Source organism: Temnothorax nylanderi, unplaced genomic scaffold (genome assembly GCF_030848795.1).
Source record: "Temnothorax nylanderi isolate EJ_2023f unplaced genomic scaffold, tnyl_v1.0 TNYL_tig0232_pilon, whole genome shotgun sequence".
NCBI classification, from domain to species: Eukaryota; Metazoa; Arthropoda; class Insecta; order Hymenoptera; family Formicidae; genus Temnothorax; species Temnothorax nylanderi.
In genome coordinates this window covers 55,242-75,623 of record NW_027249294.1, presented here as the reverse complement: position 1 = coordinate 75,623, position 20,382 = coordinate 55,242, and the positions used below count along the sequence as shown (strand labels likewise).

Sequence of the window (20,382 nt, the reverse complement as noted above, 5' to 3'; positions counted from 1 at the left end):
TGTAAAGAGGCTTTGAGAGTATATACAATGTGGTTAACAGTAAGTTATATATCTCTCACACACACACACACACACACACACACACACACACACACACACACACACACACACACACACACACACACACACACACACACACACCACACGCACGCACGCACGCACGCACGCACGCACACACGCACACACACACACACACACACACACACACACATGCGTAATTTATAAAACATTAAGATAATTACATTATATAAAACAGTATAGAGTGCGTAAGTTATATCGATCTTTAATAACTATAATAGGATATATGTATAATTATATACATCGAACATTTCAGCTCTGCTTCGAGCCATGTTCAGCGATGTGATAACAATTAAATTAAAATAATCTCACATTCTCCGGTGAGAAATAAGAGAATAACTTGAAAACTTGGTGATGTAAAAATAGTTTTCCGCGAGAAAATCCGAGTGAAACTTGGTTAACGATCATAGTTTATAACATGATCGAAATAAAAATGATAGAACTTGAATGACAAGAGAAGTGAAGTTATTCACCAACCAGCTCAAAAAACGTTAGAACGAGCATTGAAGCCGTGGTCAAAAAGTCGAGAAGTAACACAATTTATAAATAGAGGTAATCGTTACAATTGGACACAGTCTGCAATGTGGAATCAACTCCAAAATCTTAGTTTTCCGCTAGAGCAAATTTCGCGAAACGTTAGAAATAAAAATCTGCGCCAACGTTATATATCGATAATAGAATATATGTTTTGAGTAAATATAATGCTTGTGATGACTTTTTATGGTAGATTTGCGGATATACAAACTTATCAATTATTTAGAACAAGTAATATTTACTTGCAGGTAGTATGTACTTTTCTGTGTGTATGATGGTTCTTAGTTGGTTCCTTATTGCATAACTGCATCCAACCGAGACAATAATGCACTCAAAAGATCTGCTATAACCTAAGAAGCTGTTGTTTTGATTGCGGAGGAGGCTGTGGAGACGTAGTGGGTGTAAGTGTAAGGAAGAAGCCGCGGCCACGACGCTGCGAGGCAAAGTTTTTTTTTAGTTGACAAAAGAAACAATCTTTGGTAAGCAAAATTATCTACATTATTATCTGTCCAATTAAATCTGAACTTTACGTATAACAACTGCATTTTTTCCCAGTTTCTTGCCAGAAATACTCAAATACATGATGGGACGTAAGAAAGCTAGTATTTGGCGACATTTTGTGACATCAGAAGGTCCATCGACTTCTTCCAAAACCTCTCTATCCTGTATAGCAGTTTGTAGCTATTGTAACCTAAAGTATTCCTTTGCCAACGCTCCGCGGATGATTCAGCACATTGCGAAAGACTGCAAACAATGCCCGGAGAGTGCAAGAAAAGAAACTCAGAAAGCTATCCAGGTTAGTCTTTTCTTAAAAAAAAAATTAATCATAAAAAATTAATTATAAAAATTGGCCAAAACAGTGACACATTTCATTTTCCTTTTTATGTTTTAGAAACATTCAAGTACAAAGAGGTTAAGAATTCAAAGCGATACAAGTGATGATGAGGATAACAATCTCGTGCCCTTGTCCGTACCTAATGCTGCTCCTTCATTTGAATCAACTCTAGCCAGTACGCCCTCAGTGTCAAGCTCAAGCACTTCAAAATCCTCAAGATCTAATAAGACCTTAGAGAAATTCGTTTCAGTGACTACGGATAAAATGAAGACAAAAATTGATCATGCTTTGGCTAGAGCAGTGTTTATTACTGGTGTTTCTTTTTCCATCTTTGAAAATCCATACTGGAAGTTTGCTATGTCTCTCATGCGTCCTTCCTATGAACCTCCATCTGCATACCAAATAAGTAACCCTCTTTTAAATTCTGAATATGACCAGGTTATGCAGTCTGTGAAAGCAAAGATTAAAGCTGCTCCGTGTTTGGGTATTATAACTGATGGATGGACAAATATAAGGGGAGAGAATTTAATAAACTTTGTCATATCCACTCCAGAACCGATATTTTTGAAATCAGTCGCACCTGGTAAAGAGCGAGAAACAGCTAAGTTTATATCTAGTGAAATACTTAAGATAATAGATGATCTTGTCAAAGATGATGTAGATGTGAAACGTATATTTTTGATTGTTACTGATAATGCAGCTAACATGCGTGCAGCGTGGTCTCTGGTGAATGAAAAACATCCTCACATTGTAACAATTGGTTGCTGTGCACATTCATTAAATTTGCTTGTGAATGACATGATCAAACAGCCAAGCGTTCAGTCTATAAATAAAAAAGTAAAAAAGGTAATTAAAGAATTCAAGAATCATCATGTTATTAATGCTGTTTTCAAGTCAGAGCAGAAAGAAAGATATGGGTCTAAGGCTATTTCTCTCAAACTGCCACCAAAAACCAGATGGTTTTACTTAGTAATTTCTCTGTACTCAATCAGATCCAACAAAGCAGCAATGCAGGCTACAGTAATTGAGGAAAATCTTGATGTTAAGGGGATCCTATAGCGGCAGTGCACTTTATGCACTAAGTGCACACTTTAACTCGTATTTTATTTATTATAAATGTTTAAGAGCAAAAATGCAAAATTGGGCTGTGTCGGGCACTACATATGAGCTTACTGATTAAAAATATCCTAAATGGAATAAGATTCATTCGATATTTTGGCTAAATACTTATAATTCGTAATTTAATTACACAGCCCGATTTTGCATTTTTGCTCTTAAACATTTATAATAAATAAAATACGAGTTAAAGTGTGCACTTAGTGCATAAAGTGCACTGCCGCTATAGGATCCCCTTAAAAGAGAAATACGAGATATGGTTTTGGACAATGATGGTTTTTGAGAACTTATAAGTGAATTATACAAAATGTTGATTGAAATCGCTAAAGCAATATCTAAAGTAGAAAGTGATAAAACTGTACTTTCAGAGGTGCCCCAACTAACAAAACAGATTAGTACTAATGTTTTTCTTGCAGTCGATACTTCTTCAATACTCACCGGTGAAGAGAAAATAAAAGTGAATAAAGCTATTGTTGAAAGACTGTACAATTGTAACTCTGAAATTCATTTTGCAGCCAATTTATTAGATCCAAAGAAATTGGGTAAAGATTTAGAATTAGTTGAAAAGCAATCAGCTTTTCAATTTATAAGTAAGCAATGTGAATTCCTGAACTTGGAAAAAGGTTTGGTCTTGACAAATTTAGCTGAATTTAGAACAAAAACTGGTTTTTTCTCTGATAGTAGTATCTGGGAAGCTGCCGCTCATGTGAGCCCTGCCACTTGGTGGGGAGGATTTTGTTCAGATCAAAATCTTTATCCTATTGCTATGCGTTTATTTAATGTTCCACCTAGTTCAGCTGCTTGCGAACGTAACTGGTCAACCCATGGCTTTGTTCATTCAAAGATAAGAAACAGGTTGACTAATGAGCGAGTTCAAAAGCAGGTTGCAATCAAATCCAACCTGCGTTTCACTGCAAATGCGTTACCTGAGAAGCCGTCCAAAGCTAAGAATAAGGATTTTTGTGATAGTAGTTGTAATGATACCTCTTATGTACCTGTTCCTATTGACAGCACCAATGATATAGCCGATATAGGTTTAAGTTTTGAGTTAGACTGTGATTCTCTAGACTTCATGTCTGAAACTGAAAGTGAAAGTGACTCAGACTACTCAGAGTCATGAGTCTCAATTTCTCAAAATGTGCCAATTACATAAGAATAAGTAAAATAAGCGAGAGGAGATGATGTTTAAAGTGCAATTGACAATTGTGATGCACTAGTACTAATGTATTTTTGAAACTTATATAAGTCTGTTCAAAATAAAAATATAATTTGAGAATTTGGATATACAATACATATAACATATATGACTTTTTCTCTCTGACAAAGCCCCTTATTTTATCAAAAGTAATACAATATACAATAATATTATTGCATAGTATGTGATGTGTAGGATGTAGTTCATGTCAACGTAAAGAAGAATATTAGTTTTCTTCAGTTTCTTAAGATTTTTAAGTAACGGTTTGAAGCAAAACATACAAAAATAAGAAATTAAATATTTTTTCATATTTTTCTTGGAAAAAAATACAATGGAAATTTTTCCAAAAAAACCGGAAATTTTTTCAATTTTACCGGAAAATTTTCCATGCTTTAGAACCCTACTCAAAAGACAGTCATGATTTAAAATGACAACTGTCTCATCTGGCTGTGTTAAACAGTAACAATCACTTATTTCATAAATACTTTATTGTAAGTAGGTAGTACATTAAAGCAATGAATAAGAGAAGGTACAATTGAATGCGAAATAATTAAATATACCGAGAAGATTCGCGGTTTTTAAACGCGCATACGCACGTTTTATTTTAACGAAACAACGGGGAAATGAGGAAGAGAACCGCGAATAACAGCGAGTTGACTGCACTACTACGGGATTGCAAAAGTTCGGCAAGCGGGTTAAATAAGCGATGTAATGTAAAGTTCTCGCGCGTGCGAAATAGCGCGGCAAAATAAAACTGAAATGAAAAACGGCGCCGCCGCTGGTACGCTGGAGTAGGCGAGCGCGTTATTTCTCGCCTGCACGCGCGCCCCGGCAAATCAGCGCAAACGCCCAAGAAAGTCGTGCGAATCGAAAATTTACTGCCCACCTCAAGCAGATCGGCGCAGCGGCGAAAGTTTGACAGAGCCAATCGGCCGGCGTGGGCTTCCCGCGTGTGTGCAACGCGAGACGCAATATCATGCGAAATCGCAAACCGCGCGGAATACCAAATTGCGAGCGATATGAGAGAACGGAAACAACGAGCAAACAAAAAAGGGAGCAAACAAAAAAAGAAATAAAAGTAAAAAGGGAGGGGAGGGAAAAATGTAAAAGCGCAATTGACGCTCGAGTGCACGACGGCGGTGTACCGAGAGCATAAGCAAATATAATTAACAGAATAAATAGAGCGAGCAAATAGCAAATGATGTTGGTGTTCAGCGAACAGCGACGCAAGTGCGGCGATAAATGGAAACGGAAACAGGATAGCGGAGGAAACGTGTCGTCGCGTTCGCGCGCATATACACGTACCACTTAACGAATCCGTGGTAAAAAAAAAAAAGAGTCCGCGCGGAATAATATAGAACAGACGTTTCTTTTTTTATTGCTGGAACACACGGCGCATGGCGCGGCGTAGTCCTCGACGTTCCTCGATGTAAACTGGAAAAACAAGTCTCGTCGAACGCGTCGGCGTCGGCCGGCTGATAACGCGGCTGTTTACAAAAGCTTCATGGCCGTAATAAATGGACGAATAAATTTACCTAAGCCGTCTGGTGAAAATTAGATGACACAAAACAGCGACAGGATATAAACGACGGTCAACATTACACACGACGTGTTTTCGCTCGCGCGCTCACGCTGCATTTAAGAAAAATCAAGAATGCGAGCGCCGAGTGCTCATACATTTTTATACCGCGTGTTAACGCTCGATTACTATTAATGAGTAAACGATGTAGTAATTATAATATATTGCTGATGAAAATGACATCATCAACCCTGGTTTCCACGTATTTTATTGTAATAAGTAGAAACAGAGTTATGTTTAAAATACATGGAAAGTATCGTAATAAGTAGAAACAGAGTTATGTTCCTTTCTACTTATTACGATAAAATACATGGAAAGGAGTGGTTAGGAGTTATTAATAAAATTATAGAAAGAAATAGTCACGTATGGCATTATAGGAAAATGGCGGACACGAGTCACATATTTTTTCTTACATACAATTAATAAGACACCCATAAAATATTTGTGCGATAGGTCAAATTCATTTACTGTAATAATTGCAAAAATTGAAATCTTCCACGCGTTATTATTGCATACGTATTTGAACGATACAATTCATACTTTTACAAAATTGACATAATAAATCGAAGATTATAGCTCATTTATCTTGAATACGACCATGCTCAACATCGGGATAAAAAAAACAGAGCGTTATATTAAATCCAATTAGTTGGAGACTTATGCTCGCTAAGGGTAATTAGCGAGAAAAAAATATCGCCCGCTGCGCATTAAATCGGGCGTTGTTCATGGTTAGCGGATGCGCGATGGTGCTTGAATAATTCGCGAAAATTATCGGAAAAGTAAGGAACTCTCTCTCTCTCTCTCTCTCTCTCTCTCTCTCTCTCTCTCTCTCTCTCTCTCTCTCTCTCTCGCCCCGGTATGTTCGTGGAGAAAAGCGCGGCGTGCAACTCTCCGCGCTCTGGCATAGCTCGAGAAATACTTTCGGACGGTCTGGGGGAATAGGGATGAGGTCGTGTCAGCGAAGTTTGACTTTGCCATACCACCTTTCCCGACCATTTATATTCGGCGCACGTCGGTGCGATATCGATTACACGATCGACTTGATAAATGTAAAGCAGCGACGTGGAATCATGTAAGTAATTAAAATTGGCAGTTTGCAAAGTTTGGCAAAACGTTTGCGAAGAGAGCCGCGGGCGATGGCGCGTGTATCAGCGCAGTTCCGCGCGCCCTGGCACAATGGTCTAATTACGGTTTGATAAATAGCTTCGTGTATTTCGGACCGATGTTATGTAAATGAGCTTCCCAGGGTGATTAACATCGAAGTGGTGTTTAGTAAAACGTAACAGCGCACGGTGCGTAACAGTGAGGTACATTACTGGTCTAGTATTCGCCTGAGGCCTTCCAAGTTATGTGTAATTCCAAGACATAAAAATATATTTAAGCCAACACACACATATACGCATACGTCGTGCATAGTAATATAAAACATATTCGTGTACCGGCATCCTTCTCTGGTAATAAAAGTTAAGTAGAGTTGATCAATCACAAGGCGAGCATTAAGATAGCGCGCGCATTGCGTTTAACGGTCGCCAGAAATATCTCGCGTATAGAACATGATGTCCGACGTTAACGTATGCGTGGCGAGCTCGTCGACTTTCTGCACGAAAGCAAAACTAACCCTTCGAGTTATTTTATCGTGTATCACGTTTATATGGAAATAGGGAGTATAACCTCGCGGAGATAAGGGTGCGCGGTAAAGCGCACGTGAATATTAAATCGGCGTTGGCAGACGAGCAAAGATATGCATTCAGTTACATTCGCAATATCATAGTCCAGAGATATAAAAGTGTATCGTGAGTTGAAGGACGAGTAAACAATATTGATACAATTCTGATATTTTCTTATAATCAAAATAAACCGTGACGCATTTGGTTATTTGTATACTTTCAAATTTCAAAAAAAGCGATAATACTTCGTTCGTATTCCTGTGTGTGATAGTTTTATATAAAAATATCTTATATTGGTGGGATATTAATAAATATTTTAATAATAATAATAACGTGCAATATATGCATAACGCGTATATGGCATATACTATTATATGCCTAATGCGATGATACGCTCGGTTAAAATGGGCGATTATGTAATGACAATTGGACTTTGTGTAAAGCAATATTTATTGACTGTTAATAAGTAATGATATTAATATATTATACATCCGGATTTATGTTGTTACGTTGCGCTTCATTAATATTAATAGCCGGCTTTAATTTACTTAATTGGTTTATTGTTTTGAATATATACGTATATTCTTGGAACGATTTGCATTTATTCTTATTTATTATATATATATATATATAGAGGAAAGTACCCGATTATGAGATACCATATCTATTTTGTGTGATTGCCGGAAGTCTATGGGCAGAATTGAAAAAAATAGTAGGTCATTTTAAAGGGAATTTAATAAGCTTTAAGATGCTGAAATGTAAAATTTAATTTAAATATTAATTTTGCTGAAAATTAGAAAAATGTGAAAAATGAGCTTTCAAATAAATCGAAAAAGTGTGCTCCTAATATGAGAGACCCCGGAAAATCGCTAATAAAGTGCAAAATACATCATATTGCAATTAAAAATCTTTATTTAAAGTTTTTGAAAGACAAATGTAATGGAGAAGCATATTTGCAACAATCGTAAACCCACTTATGCTCAATATTGTACCTAATCTTCCCCCTCCACCCTTTCCCCTCAAATCAAGGTCAGCACAGTCTTATAAATTCGTATAAACCTTCCCTTAACGTTAATATAGTATTTTCTCTTCTTTTATTACTATACAATAACTTTCATACTTCAGCGACCCAGGAGTACCCTGAGTATCTCATGTTACGAGCACCACGCCTTGCGGTTTCGCGATCACCAAATCTAATCTCTACAATTGAGCAACTCAACATATCCCGTATTTTCCTATTAATACGACCTTACTCTATCGCTGCATGCTGAACTTATTGCCAAATATTTATTAATTATATAATAAACAAGGTTTAAAGACTCATATCCATGGCACTTGACAACATCCAATTTCACAATTTCTTTCTCTGCAACGACTACACGCACGATCAAACAATGAATTTTCCACTAAATAGGTTTTACCCCAAGGGCAATAAGTTCATGGTGAAACCAACAGATAGGGCCTATTAGTTTAGCAGAAACCTCGCTGTCGCATATTAGGAGCCTATCTCATAATCGGGTATTTTCCTCTATATATGCATCAGAACTTAAAAATGTAATTTTTTTGCATTATTTTTGCAGAAAATTGTATTCATGGACGTATATAATGAAATAATTAAATTATAAAGTTATGTATTTATTTCGGTACTTTCTATAACAAAAATGAAATACATATATCTAATGCTTGAAATTATTAAAAATATAAACAATACAGATTAAAAATGTTTACTAAATGTAATAGAATATAACGTTGAAGTGCAGTATACGCTGCTGATGGCTTGTGCATGTCACAGAAATTTTCATAAAAAAACATTCGAAAAATTTTTATCTCCAGTCAATTCTGATTATCGTAGATATTTTGCATAAAAATGCGCATAAAAATTACGGGATAGGAATAAAAAAGTAATTACCTATTCACCGCGATTTGTAATGCACTGAGAGTGGGTTTATATCGCCGCGTTTTCCTCAGCGTTTACGTTTCCCCGCTTTAGTCCTCTGCCGTGCTTTTACATGAAATATTACCGATCGGTATAATGCGAGCCTCTATTAGAATATTCTAACTAAGAGGATTCGACGCGAAAAAAAAGAATCTCGTTACCATTTCATGCGATACGTGTTGCCTCGTATCGTTACCTAATCCCGTTCCGTTGCTCTGGAATTCTTTAAATTCAAATTACACCATTGGCAAAGGTATGAGGCGGGAAGCGACTAGAAATTTCGAAACGTTGCACGTTCGATTGTACGTTCGATCGATACGATCTTTTGGTAAGTTACTCTTCGATCTGGTCTCTCCTTTCTCTCTGTCTCTCTCTCTCTTCCTTCCCTCTCTCTCTCTCTCTCTCTCTCTCTCTCTCTCTCTCTCTCTCTCTCTCTCTCTCTCTCTTTATCTCTCTCTCTTTCTCTTTCCTCCTGCCGTTACTCTCATCCTACCGCAGCAGCCTCATTCCCTACTGGTAAACCCTGTTATCACCGTGCCATGGCGCGTTATCGGAGCGATTGTGCAGGCCGAAAGCCCCTTTCGCGATAGATTACTATAGGTTGCACGGTCGTATCTATCTAACGTCTGGCCAAACCGTGAATCATGGCTTATGGTATAGTAAATCTAATTTCCAAAGCAACGAGTGTGCAGCCTGTAGAAATGATGACATTAATGATAATCACTGATTATACGGGCCATAACGCGGACTGATACGAGATAACTTTTATCGTTCACCACTTTAAAACACATATGGATAATTGAGTAAACCGAAATGAGAGCGTTATAATCGGGGTTATAATGCATAAAATACAAGCTCTTTTTTTCTAAATTAAGGTTCTTAGAAGATGCAGAGGAATTTATTTAATGTAAATTTATTCTTGTACGTGTTTTAAAAGTTAAATAGGATGGTTAATATCTCAAAAACACTGTTCTAAGATCGTAAGAAAATTAGATCTTTATGCAATTCGGTATTTCTCTCGAACGAAAGAGATTATTTATTTATATAATTTTATAAATGCAGAGTGTACGTGTACTCTGTCAGATTATATTTATTCATTGTTACTCCATTGATGGCATGAGGAATCAGATCGTCCCGAATTGTTCACTGTAGTTATAAATGCTGCAATACTTAAGAACGTACATCACCGAGGTAAATATCACATTTCGTACCAGCTCGTAGACCTGAATTACGCTCGTAGACCTAAATTACGCGGGCATGCCTCTGATATATATATTTTCGCGTTATCATTTATCCATATATGACGAGCGTTATCTTCTAGTTCGTTCTCTCAATCAGAACTTGACGTGCGCCCGACTTGTTTCGCCATTAAATTACATCCGCGTCGGGGCTATGCTATCCTGGATTAGATTGTCAACTGAGAATTATTGTCCCTCGGCCTGTCCTAACATGACTGACGCATGGTAACGATTTACGATAATCGACTGTAACGGCTGGGCACGTAACGGGATTCAACTGATAAACCAATAATAGATCAGGATATTTCGCTGCGGCCAAACCGACGTGTCTGCAGAAACGTATTCACCGACAGTGAAACAACGTGATAATATGTATCTACAATGGCCTACGCAGTTCTGCCGAATTTATCGGGGTTAAAAGTCTGATAAAAGCCCGATGAAATTGGTTGATCGTTGGAAGATAATTCTCTGAATATTGTGAATTTGTAACAAGCATCGAAAGATTGATACATCGAAATTTGCTTGCATGCTTAGATAATTTATAAAATAAGAAAATAAATGTGATATCATAGAGAATTATTTAAAAAAATATTGATGTTGTTATGGATTGACAGTTTTAAATATATAACAGAGTAATAATTTGTGTGTGTGTGTGTGTGTGTGTGTGTGTGTTTGTTTCACGTAGGTATAATTATCTAATTATACCTACGTGAAACAAAGATTATTTTCTAAATATTTGTATGTTCCCAACGTAGACTTTATATTCAGCAATTTCATAATTTCAAAAATAAGGTTTCACGCAGGTTGAATTACTCTTCCTCATCTATCGAAATCCGATTATTAATCAACCTCTACAGACAATGTTACGTGCAACATATCAGATGAAGTTTCGCGGTGCAGAAAATTCCGAGCTTTCAGCGAGAGAGAGCTCTCGAGCGACGAACGAGGAAACGTGGGTGTATGTGGTGGGGTGGAAAAGACGAGAGGGTGTCGTGAATGGGGTTGAGAGGAGAGTCGAGAGAGGGGGAGGGGGCGGTCTTCGAGAGGAGAGGCACCATACACGGAGGCGAAGATAGAGAATTTTAGTTGCGGAAAACTCGATGTACGGAGTGTTGCGCGAGAAAGCGATTCGATTGAAATGTCGGAGAGTAGGTGGTGCCAAAGCTGGGAAAGTTTTCAACCAGTTTACCATCCCCGTATCGATGCTGCTACAGTGCGATCACACAAATGCACTTACATCCGTACTCGGTCTCAAACAGAAAACGTCGTCCGCCCTGTTTTTCCCCGGCGGAACACATTGTGTCCCACCCCCAAGGATCGTTCGTCGCGCGGCGAAGTAATATCTTTCTCGGGTCACGGAATAATTTTCCAAATCCGCCTTTCCGAAGTTCGGCCCGCGAGTCGAACTTGTCTGTGCACGCCCGCCATCGTAAATTTGTAACAAGAGTATCAGGAACATGTTGCATGCTCGAGATGCGTATAGTGGCGAGATGCGCTGCTGAAGTTGGCATGTGCACTCGAGTGTCGGTGTAACTTTCTAATTTTAAAGTGACCGCCGGATACATGATACGATTGTTTTAACATATCTATACGCGTATCTGTAAGAAGTATTTATATCTACAAGAGAATATCGTTGCCTATGTGCCGTGTTGTTTCACACAATATATAAGTAGGGGAGAGTGGGGCTAGTCGTTACAATTTGCAAATAATAATTTTTAAACCGAATATTTTGCACCCTAACTTTCTGAAAGTTATACCGTTGGTTTGGTACAACATTGGAGAATGTTCCAATTTTTTTTCATTTCTATCTAAATATTAACATATGGGATAAATAATTAAATATGGAAGCATGTTTTTTGTAACAACATGCCCCCTAGTGGGGATAGTTGTTACAGTGGGGGGTATAAGTTGTTACATTGGTCAAAGGAGTTAAAAAGAGGAAAATTAACGTTGTATTAATGATTTTATTGTATCACTTACTGAAATGAGTTACATTTCCTTTTGTCCTTTCATACTTTCTGTCGTCTAAATATCACTACTGATAATGGATTAATGTCAGTAAAGAACTCATTTTTATTGAAGGTGAAAATAATTTGATAAATTGTAAGTAATTACGAAATGGTAAGCAAATTACAACACAAAAAACAAGAAATATTGCCTGGTATTTCAGTTATATAATTATTTAAGCAATAGGAAAATACCAAAAAAAAATCAAAATTTCAACATATTTTAAAAAATAATTGGCGTTGGTTTTTGTTGGTTGTTGTTGGTTGGTTGTTGTTGGCCAAGTGACCCAAAGTAAGGAAACTGGGCAGAAATCACATTGCGTCAACACCCGCGAGGGCCATCGCAATGCTTTGTTTTAATTAGACAGTCGGATTCCCCTAGTCCGTGCCAGTTCTGAGCTGAGCGTTGAATGGCGGCCGAAGAGGACGACCACGACGGCTCGCGCCGCCACGGAAGCCTCGCAGCAAGGAAGATCCGCGGGTGGTTGGTTGTTACAGTGTAACAATCTACCCCTTCAAAAATGTAACAATTAGCCCCTTCTAGACACTTCAGTATAGGTTATTAAATCTGAGAAAAACAGAAAGTTCTATTGTATCAAATATATCACCAAATTACTTCATAATAATCACAAAATGTAACCATATACATTTTAAACACTAACCTTTTATATATTTTGTTGCACAGCAATCAAATCTTCCGAGAAAATGTAGATCGCCAAGGCTGATTTTACAAAAAGCTTTGTGACGCACTTGTCCGTTAAGCTAGACTAACCTAAACCCGTCAGAACTTGTATAACAACAAGCGTGTTGATCTCCAATAGTCTTCACTGCTCTGCTATCTATTGCTTTTTTTTAAAAGCCACTGTATCAACCTACCCGTGTAACAACAAGCCCCACTCTCCCCTACTATAAATATAAGATTTCCCGATAAAAAGAGTGAGAAAGTAATACATACAGAAGTTATATAATCTTATATACATATGATCTGTTTATACATATATCTTATACATATACATACGAGGTGTGATCAAAAAGTTCGTGGAATTTTTTAATTTCCCGCGCTAGAAGTGTCCGGATAGAAAACTATATTTTTTTATATGTTGGTACACTTGTGCTTGAAATATGTTCACAGTGATAGCCATATTGAGCGCGTATTTCACAATCGATAGCCAAGTGAATAAATTGTGTTTTGTTGTGTTCGGCGATTTTGTAATACTTTATAATGGAGGATGAAAGTATTGATACCGCAACCACCGTATTCACCAGATATGGCACCGTGTGACTTTTTTCTCTTCCCAAGAATAAAAAAAACCATGAAAGGACAACGATTTACAACCGTTGAAGACATTAAACAAAAATCGCTGGACGAACTGAAGGCTATACCGAAAACTGAATTCCAGAAATGTTTTGAAGACTGGGAAAAACGTTGGCATAAATGTGTTTTATCTGATGGAGCTTACTTTGAAGGGGACAACATAAATATAGATGAATAAAGACATACTTTTTCAAATAAACAAAAACTCTTGATCCTCCATTATAAAGTATTACAAAATCGCCGAACACAACAAAACACAATTTATTCACTTGGCTATCGAATGTGAAAAACGCGCTCAATATGGCTATCACTGTAAACGTATTTCAAGCACAAGTGTACCAACATATAAAAAAATACAGTTTTCTATCCGGACACTTATAGAGCGGAAAATTAAAAAATTCCACAAACTTTTTGATCACACCTCGTATATGTATATACAAGTATGTATATTGCGGCAAAAAAGGGTGTTGAAACTTTTCCAGTTTTGAAAGATTATCCTGAAAAAAATGATGAGATGGAACATAGTGTTAGAATAATCCAACTAAATCAAGATACATCCGCGTATCAACGAAAACGACAAATGCCCTTTTTCCGGCGCGTTACTTCGCAGAATTGTATTTTTATGTGGATATTCCGCAAATAGTGGTAATAATCGTAAAGTCACCGTCGCAATTGCGGGCAACGCTTTTTTTTTCCTCTATCGTAACGTTTTTAGCAGTTCCTTTACGCTCGCTGGAGGCCATTTGCCTATAACATAATACAGATTTAGGTAACAGCTGTGGATATATCTACTGTTAGGGGATACGGGGCGGCTTTCTCGAGAAGCTGGATGCAGCGACGTGCAGTGGCATATGTATGGCTACTTAGAGTTGGGCAACATTGAGATCCATTGACAAACCTCACTGAGAGATTATCGATTCGCGCTATATATCCATTATTAAATTAAATTTATCATAGTCGGAAGAATACGCGTTTTCTCGTTTTAAAAGACGAAAATGTTCCACGAAAACTCATAAAGCTTTAATGAGAGGGTTCCGTTTTCATTAAATTATTTACCCATAACAAGGTAAGTCTGATGAGTATTTTCTCAAGTAGTTCTAAGCGCTCGCTTATGAAACTCGATAAGAATTTTTCTCTGCGAACGCTAAAAGGAGCGGAAATCGTTTGTGAGTTCTTTCTCATCAACTAATTCCACGGGTTGCTTAATTTCATAAACGGAAAGGCATTATTTTTTTCCCTTTCTTTATCACATAAAGTTTGCCGCTTTGGAGTCTCTCTCTTAATTAGCATAATTATTTCATAATTTTTCCAGTATATATGCTGTTGATACCATACAAGATAGAAGATTTTTTATCGGGGAAATATTTATCGCTATTAACATCTAAACAATATTTTCCAATTGTATTCCATTTAAGTTTTCTTTTAATCCAACAGAAATCTTTCCACAATCAATCTTTTCACTTATGTAAAATTTCAATTTGTACGATGTGTTTCCGCAGACTCTACCTCTTCATTCATTTGAATTTGCCGTGATATACACCATCACGCCTAATCCGCGTTGTCCACTTGCTTGGAGGCGAATGTTTATGTAAATAAGTACAGCAAACAACCCCGGCGCCGATGGAGCTCAAGAATTCCCTCCGTATTTTCTCCCCACGTGCTGATCCATAAACGTCACGTACATGAATCAATGTATAGGTGTGCGGCTGTCATACGGCCGTGTCTCCTCTCACACACACATGCGCGCGTCGCGCATGCACACATCGTCGCATACACGTGCACAGAAAGAGCCTACAGTGCGAGCGGTTCCTCTCGGTGACTGCTCCCAATTATCTTCAATAACCACACCGGCAAAATCCACCCAGCATGGTGCAGCAGCTCCGGCAACATTGAGTAATTGTCTCACGTTTTGCTTTCCCTCTCCGCACACGCATCCTGCCCTTCGAGTCCGGAAATAAATGATTGCTCGATATTGTGAAACCGCGCGAGCATTGTTTCCAGCGGAACGACGGCGAAAAACCGCGGACAGTACCGCGACAACCGGCGCGCGGCGGAGAATCGACGCGAGGCCAAGCGAGAGACAAAAAGGACTCCGCGGCAAAACCCGCCCGGGGTAAAAAGCTGCGAAGACGGGGGGAGGGAGGACGAGGCGCGGACGGGCGCGGAGAAGTGAAAGGCTGCTTCAATGGAGAACCAAACAGAAATTGTCAGAAATTGAGAAAACCACCGCCGCCTGAGGCATCAAAGTACGGCGCGCCTCCTCTATTGCATTCACACATATACGCTGGCGTCTGTTTGCGTTCTGCGCACATGTATGCGGTTTATTAAATAAAGTTACATGGGATGCGCGCGCTTCGTTGCCCTTTGCTCGGATGTACAAAGAATCCGCCAGATGTGAGATGACATATTTCAAATATTCTCATATATATATTTTCTATAGAGCGTGAAAAGTTATTTGACGTACTATTATACGTGGAAAGTTGAGTTTTTTTTCTAATTTATCGGCTGCAGAATATACAATAGAAAATCTAACAATAAGATAAAAATCATTATTATTATCTATTAGAGATAGAGTATTGTCTATTATATATAATAATTTCGTATGATCTGCATTTAATTGGATCACTCATATTTATCTCCGTGTCGGTATTCCAAATTTAGAAGGAAAAAAAAATCGTTTCGGAGAAAGTTTCGGAGAGAAATAAAATACTAAATTATCAACGATATACATGAAATATGTAAGCCACGATGGGGCATATTCTTTTGTTCTCATTTGAAATAAACGAAATTTGCCGCAAGGGAATATAAACGGTCGACGCCGTATAATCGTCGACGAAGGTAAAGCAGTCTCGCGCAGCTTCTGAATGTGGAATTCTACAGCGATTTAAAGAAAAGAGAGCTCATCTCCAATCTCTAAAGTTTTTTTCCTGCTATTTCTTTGCAAATGTCACTCAGTACATCCCACTGCAGTGTCTCAAAGCTGATTGTACGCGTACAAAAGATAGATTACAACAGATAAAGAGACTAGAATGAGAAAAATTATTTTACTAATATTAACAATAGTCGTACATTGAATTGTAACTAGTGAACTTCTGTAGCAAAAAAATGCTGATTAAATATGAACAATATATGTATGTCACTTTTTTAAACAATTTTGATTACGTTAAAAATAGCAATAATCGAAAAAATAATACTTTATCTTTACAATGATATATAACATAATTTGTTCAGAAGTCTTATTATTGTATTCTATTAAGTAGGTAATGATCTTCGTTAATTACATTTCAATAAATTATAACGGCCAAAGTTTGTCTCTTTGTTTGGTAAAAAATTTAAAATCGTGCGGTGTCTAATTAACGATTGATTTTCGTTTCTCGCAAATTAAACGGAAACTTATGACCGAGGTATCGCTCACTGTTATTTCTTAGAGAGCGAAGTGCGTATACTTTACTTGCACACGTTCGACGTTTTAAAAGATGAGCTCCACGGAGGTCTCGGAGAAAATATTTTCCACGCGAGTGATGAACCAGCGATTGTCGTTGACGTTGACAAGTCGAAGTCAAGATTGATGTAGGTAGAAACGTGATGACGTACCTACGATTTTCCTACCTTTGCGATTCAACTGCAACGTCGATTTGTGGAAAGCCGTTTATCTCTTCAAACGGGTTGCCCGCAACTTTTCGTCGACGTTTATCGACAAATCCCGCGATAAAAGGAAGACGAGAAACGCGAGAGATGTACGCATCTCTTCGCATTTTTAGCGATCTTGTCGATGATGGAAACAGTTTGAAAATTTCTCTGTTTCTTGGGTGATCCTTTTTTACTTTTATACTTTTTCTTCTTGCGCATTAAATTTCGTTTAAACTTCTTTTAGATTTTAGATCTATAAATCAGGTTTATAGTCCGTCAGACCGTAAATATGGAACGCATAACCGTACATTCTGTGAGCTAGTTGTGAAAGCTTTTCCCCTTTTTTCTATACCCATAAATTGAGTACGTCCGATTCCAGACATTTGGAGCATAAAATTACTAATGCTTATAAAAATGTTATATAAAAACACTTGAACCGTTCAATATTGTATGTTCAATATTAAGTATCCGATAAGTTTTTGCGCTATAAAAGATTTATCAAAATGTATGTATGTATATGTAGCTTATTGAACGTACAAATATTGTGTGAATTTTTCTCTTGAATGGTGTTGATTTTGCTACATTAGTTATTAAACTGCAAAGATAACAAATTACAAAGAATAATCTTGTGCACGATAAGATTATTCTGAGCGGGCGAATTTATTAGTCGCAGACAAGGTCCAATTTTGAGAATATTGTATAAATGTAACAATGCGCGCTCGCGTGCACGTGCAGTGCATGTATGTGTAAATTCTAGTACTCGTTGCGATTAGTAATTTCCTTAGCTGCAGTTTTCACGTGCTACGGGCTTTTCCGTGAGTAGGTATGCAATCTCGCAGAAAGCAGGCAGTCGCTATTCGCTGAAAATTTCGGTCCTCCTCCCTTGCTCTTATTAAAATAGGATGCAAGCAAGAGATTTCGCTTAGCTACACGCGAAATATACGTTTGCTTGTAAGAGAAATCTTGGGCATATTATAGCATTGTAATATTGCGCTTTTGTAGTGTGTGCTTTGAGAACGAATTTTAACGAGATCTAAATGCACAAATATAAACGTAAACTTTTCATAGCAAAATTCACACAATTTTCCATAAATACGCAATTGTTAATTATTTTCAGTAGCTCAATTAATTTTAACATACACTATTTAACGATTTTACGGCAACAAAAATGATATATGACTGTTCCTGAATTTAATTGTCTATCACACAGAGTTTATTTCATTATTTCATATATATATATAATTACTTGCCGACAAAATTTATTAATTGAATATGCAGTATGTATTATATAATATCATTTGGCTCATTTGTAAATTTATTATTGTTAATTGTATAAAAGTTAAGTATAAAAAGCGATGATTTTTTTTATACACAGTATAATTTTTATTTATAATACTGTAATAATTTGATTATTGTTAAAAGACACATAATTTATATTACTTATTGTTAGTAATTCTTATATATGTGATATTCTCTAAAGTAAAAGATTATTACAATATTTACGTGAAAATATTATATTATTCTATGTAAATTTGTCTTATATTTTCTTTGCATCTCACTTACGCTTTCGCACATTTTTTATTCCCCCTTGAAAAAATTTCTTAAAGTCGCACAACTCATTTAAAGTTGCATTAAATTATCGAGCTAAGTTTCCATTTAAAATTTCTCGCAAATTGGAAGCGTGAGTTTTTCTCACTTTAATGGCTCCTCGTTATTTCCCACATCCCCTTCGTCTACCCGTGCGTTGTACGCGGAGATCCTCCCTCTGTAATCGGCGGCGCCTTGGGTTTTCGAAGGGGTGAGAGGGAGAACACGAGAAAGCCAGTAAAGGAAAAGAAGAAACGCTGAGCGGAGTAGCGGATTACTCAATTGTCGAATTCGATTGGCCGCGCTGATTGAATCGTTGAGAATCGCCGTCCCCTTGGGAAGCCGAAAAGCCGCGAAAAGAGCCCGATCCAGCACCTTTTGGTGACAAATAAAATATGAAAAACGAAATATAGGGGCACCTTTTTTTCAAAACTTCATATCTTATATACTATCAAATTTTTCTCAAATAGATAGAAATACGTTATAAATGCGAGAAACTTAAAAACAAATTGCACTTACGAATAGGATATTACGTGTTAAATTATTTTTAAAATATTCTTCGATATTATGAAGATATAATAAATAATAAACATACAATATTACTTTCTCGATTTTACTTACACGCATTACATGGTATGATTGCAATAACTTATTAAATAATTTCAGCAATACTCTTTTCAAGATCTTTTAATATCAATGTTTAAATTCAATGTTCAAATACCTAAACATTTCAAGATTTATATGTACGTATGTATGATTTATGGATTTATGCCATTTTCTGAAGCTTTCATACCGTTATAGCTGTCACTCGTACTTCACTATTAATAATACCTCGTTCCAGTTTTGCATTTCCATTAGCCCTAACAGAAACGTCAAACGCAAGACAAATACCTCTTTCGCGAAGAAATCCGGCCGTCAAATATTCCAGTCATCGCGCGGAAAGGGCGATAATCCGACGCTTCGCCCTGCAGCGCGAAGTTTCTCGCATAAGGAAAAATTTTCGAGCGTTTTCCGTTTCCGCGCCGCGCGCCGGGACCAAATATCCTCGGTGCTTTTCGCCGATTCTGTAAAAAGGGGCGCTTTTTTCCGAGGCGCGCCACCCCTCGATGTTGACGTCCTCGCAAGTCGCCGGAAATTCGTGGCTTGACGTTTTATCGAACGGCGGGACTTTATTGTAGCAACTGCGGAAGTACGAAGCGCGAAGGAATAAAATCTACCGCCGCGCCCCGCGCGGCATGGAAGGAGAAAACTTCCCCATAGAAGATAAAACGTCTCGCCTTGCTTTCCGCCGCTTTTTGCCGATACTGACGGGGAAGGAACGGGAAGGAAGACTTCCAAAGTTCGCGCCATTGTCTAAACGTTTAATCTGATACGACGGGCGCTGCGGCGTTTTTGCACCACGTCCGCCGCCATTGTCTAAACATGGATCAATTTGACGTGGCAAAAAGTGACGAGAAATTACGTCGCTCCCGTTCCGATGGAAACGATCTCGCTGATTATCACATTAAATAATTCTGCTGCGTAATAGATATCGCATTGGTTTCGCTATTTGATTTCCATGTAAGTAGCAATATTGATATTTCGCAATAATTTTATATAAAGACAGCGTTTTCATTGTGATTATACGGCATTGAATAAGCTCAGTCAATTTTTTACCTGGGTATTT

The 20,382-nt window shown here is 37.5% G+C and overlaps 1 protein-coding gene and 1 long non-coding RNA gene across 3 annotated transcripts in view; both read right to left on the bottom strand.

Annotated features, from left to right (window-relative positions):
- Window positions 1-20,382, bottom strand: part of LOC139779566 (cell adhesion molecule 2) — a 104,451-nt gene that overhangs the window by 67,902 nt on the left and 16,167 nt on the right. The gene's annotated exons all lie outside the window — the stretch shown is intronic.
- Window positions 12,123-13,086, bottom strand: LOC139779570 (uncharacterized). Its single transcript, XR_011719930.1, has 2 exons — window positions 12,847-13,086; window positions 12,123-12,752 (listed from the first exon to the last, which is right to left on the bottom strand). It is a non-coding gene; the product is annotated as an uncharacterized lncRNA (long non-coding RNA).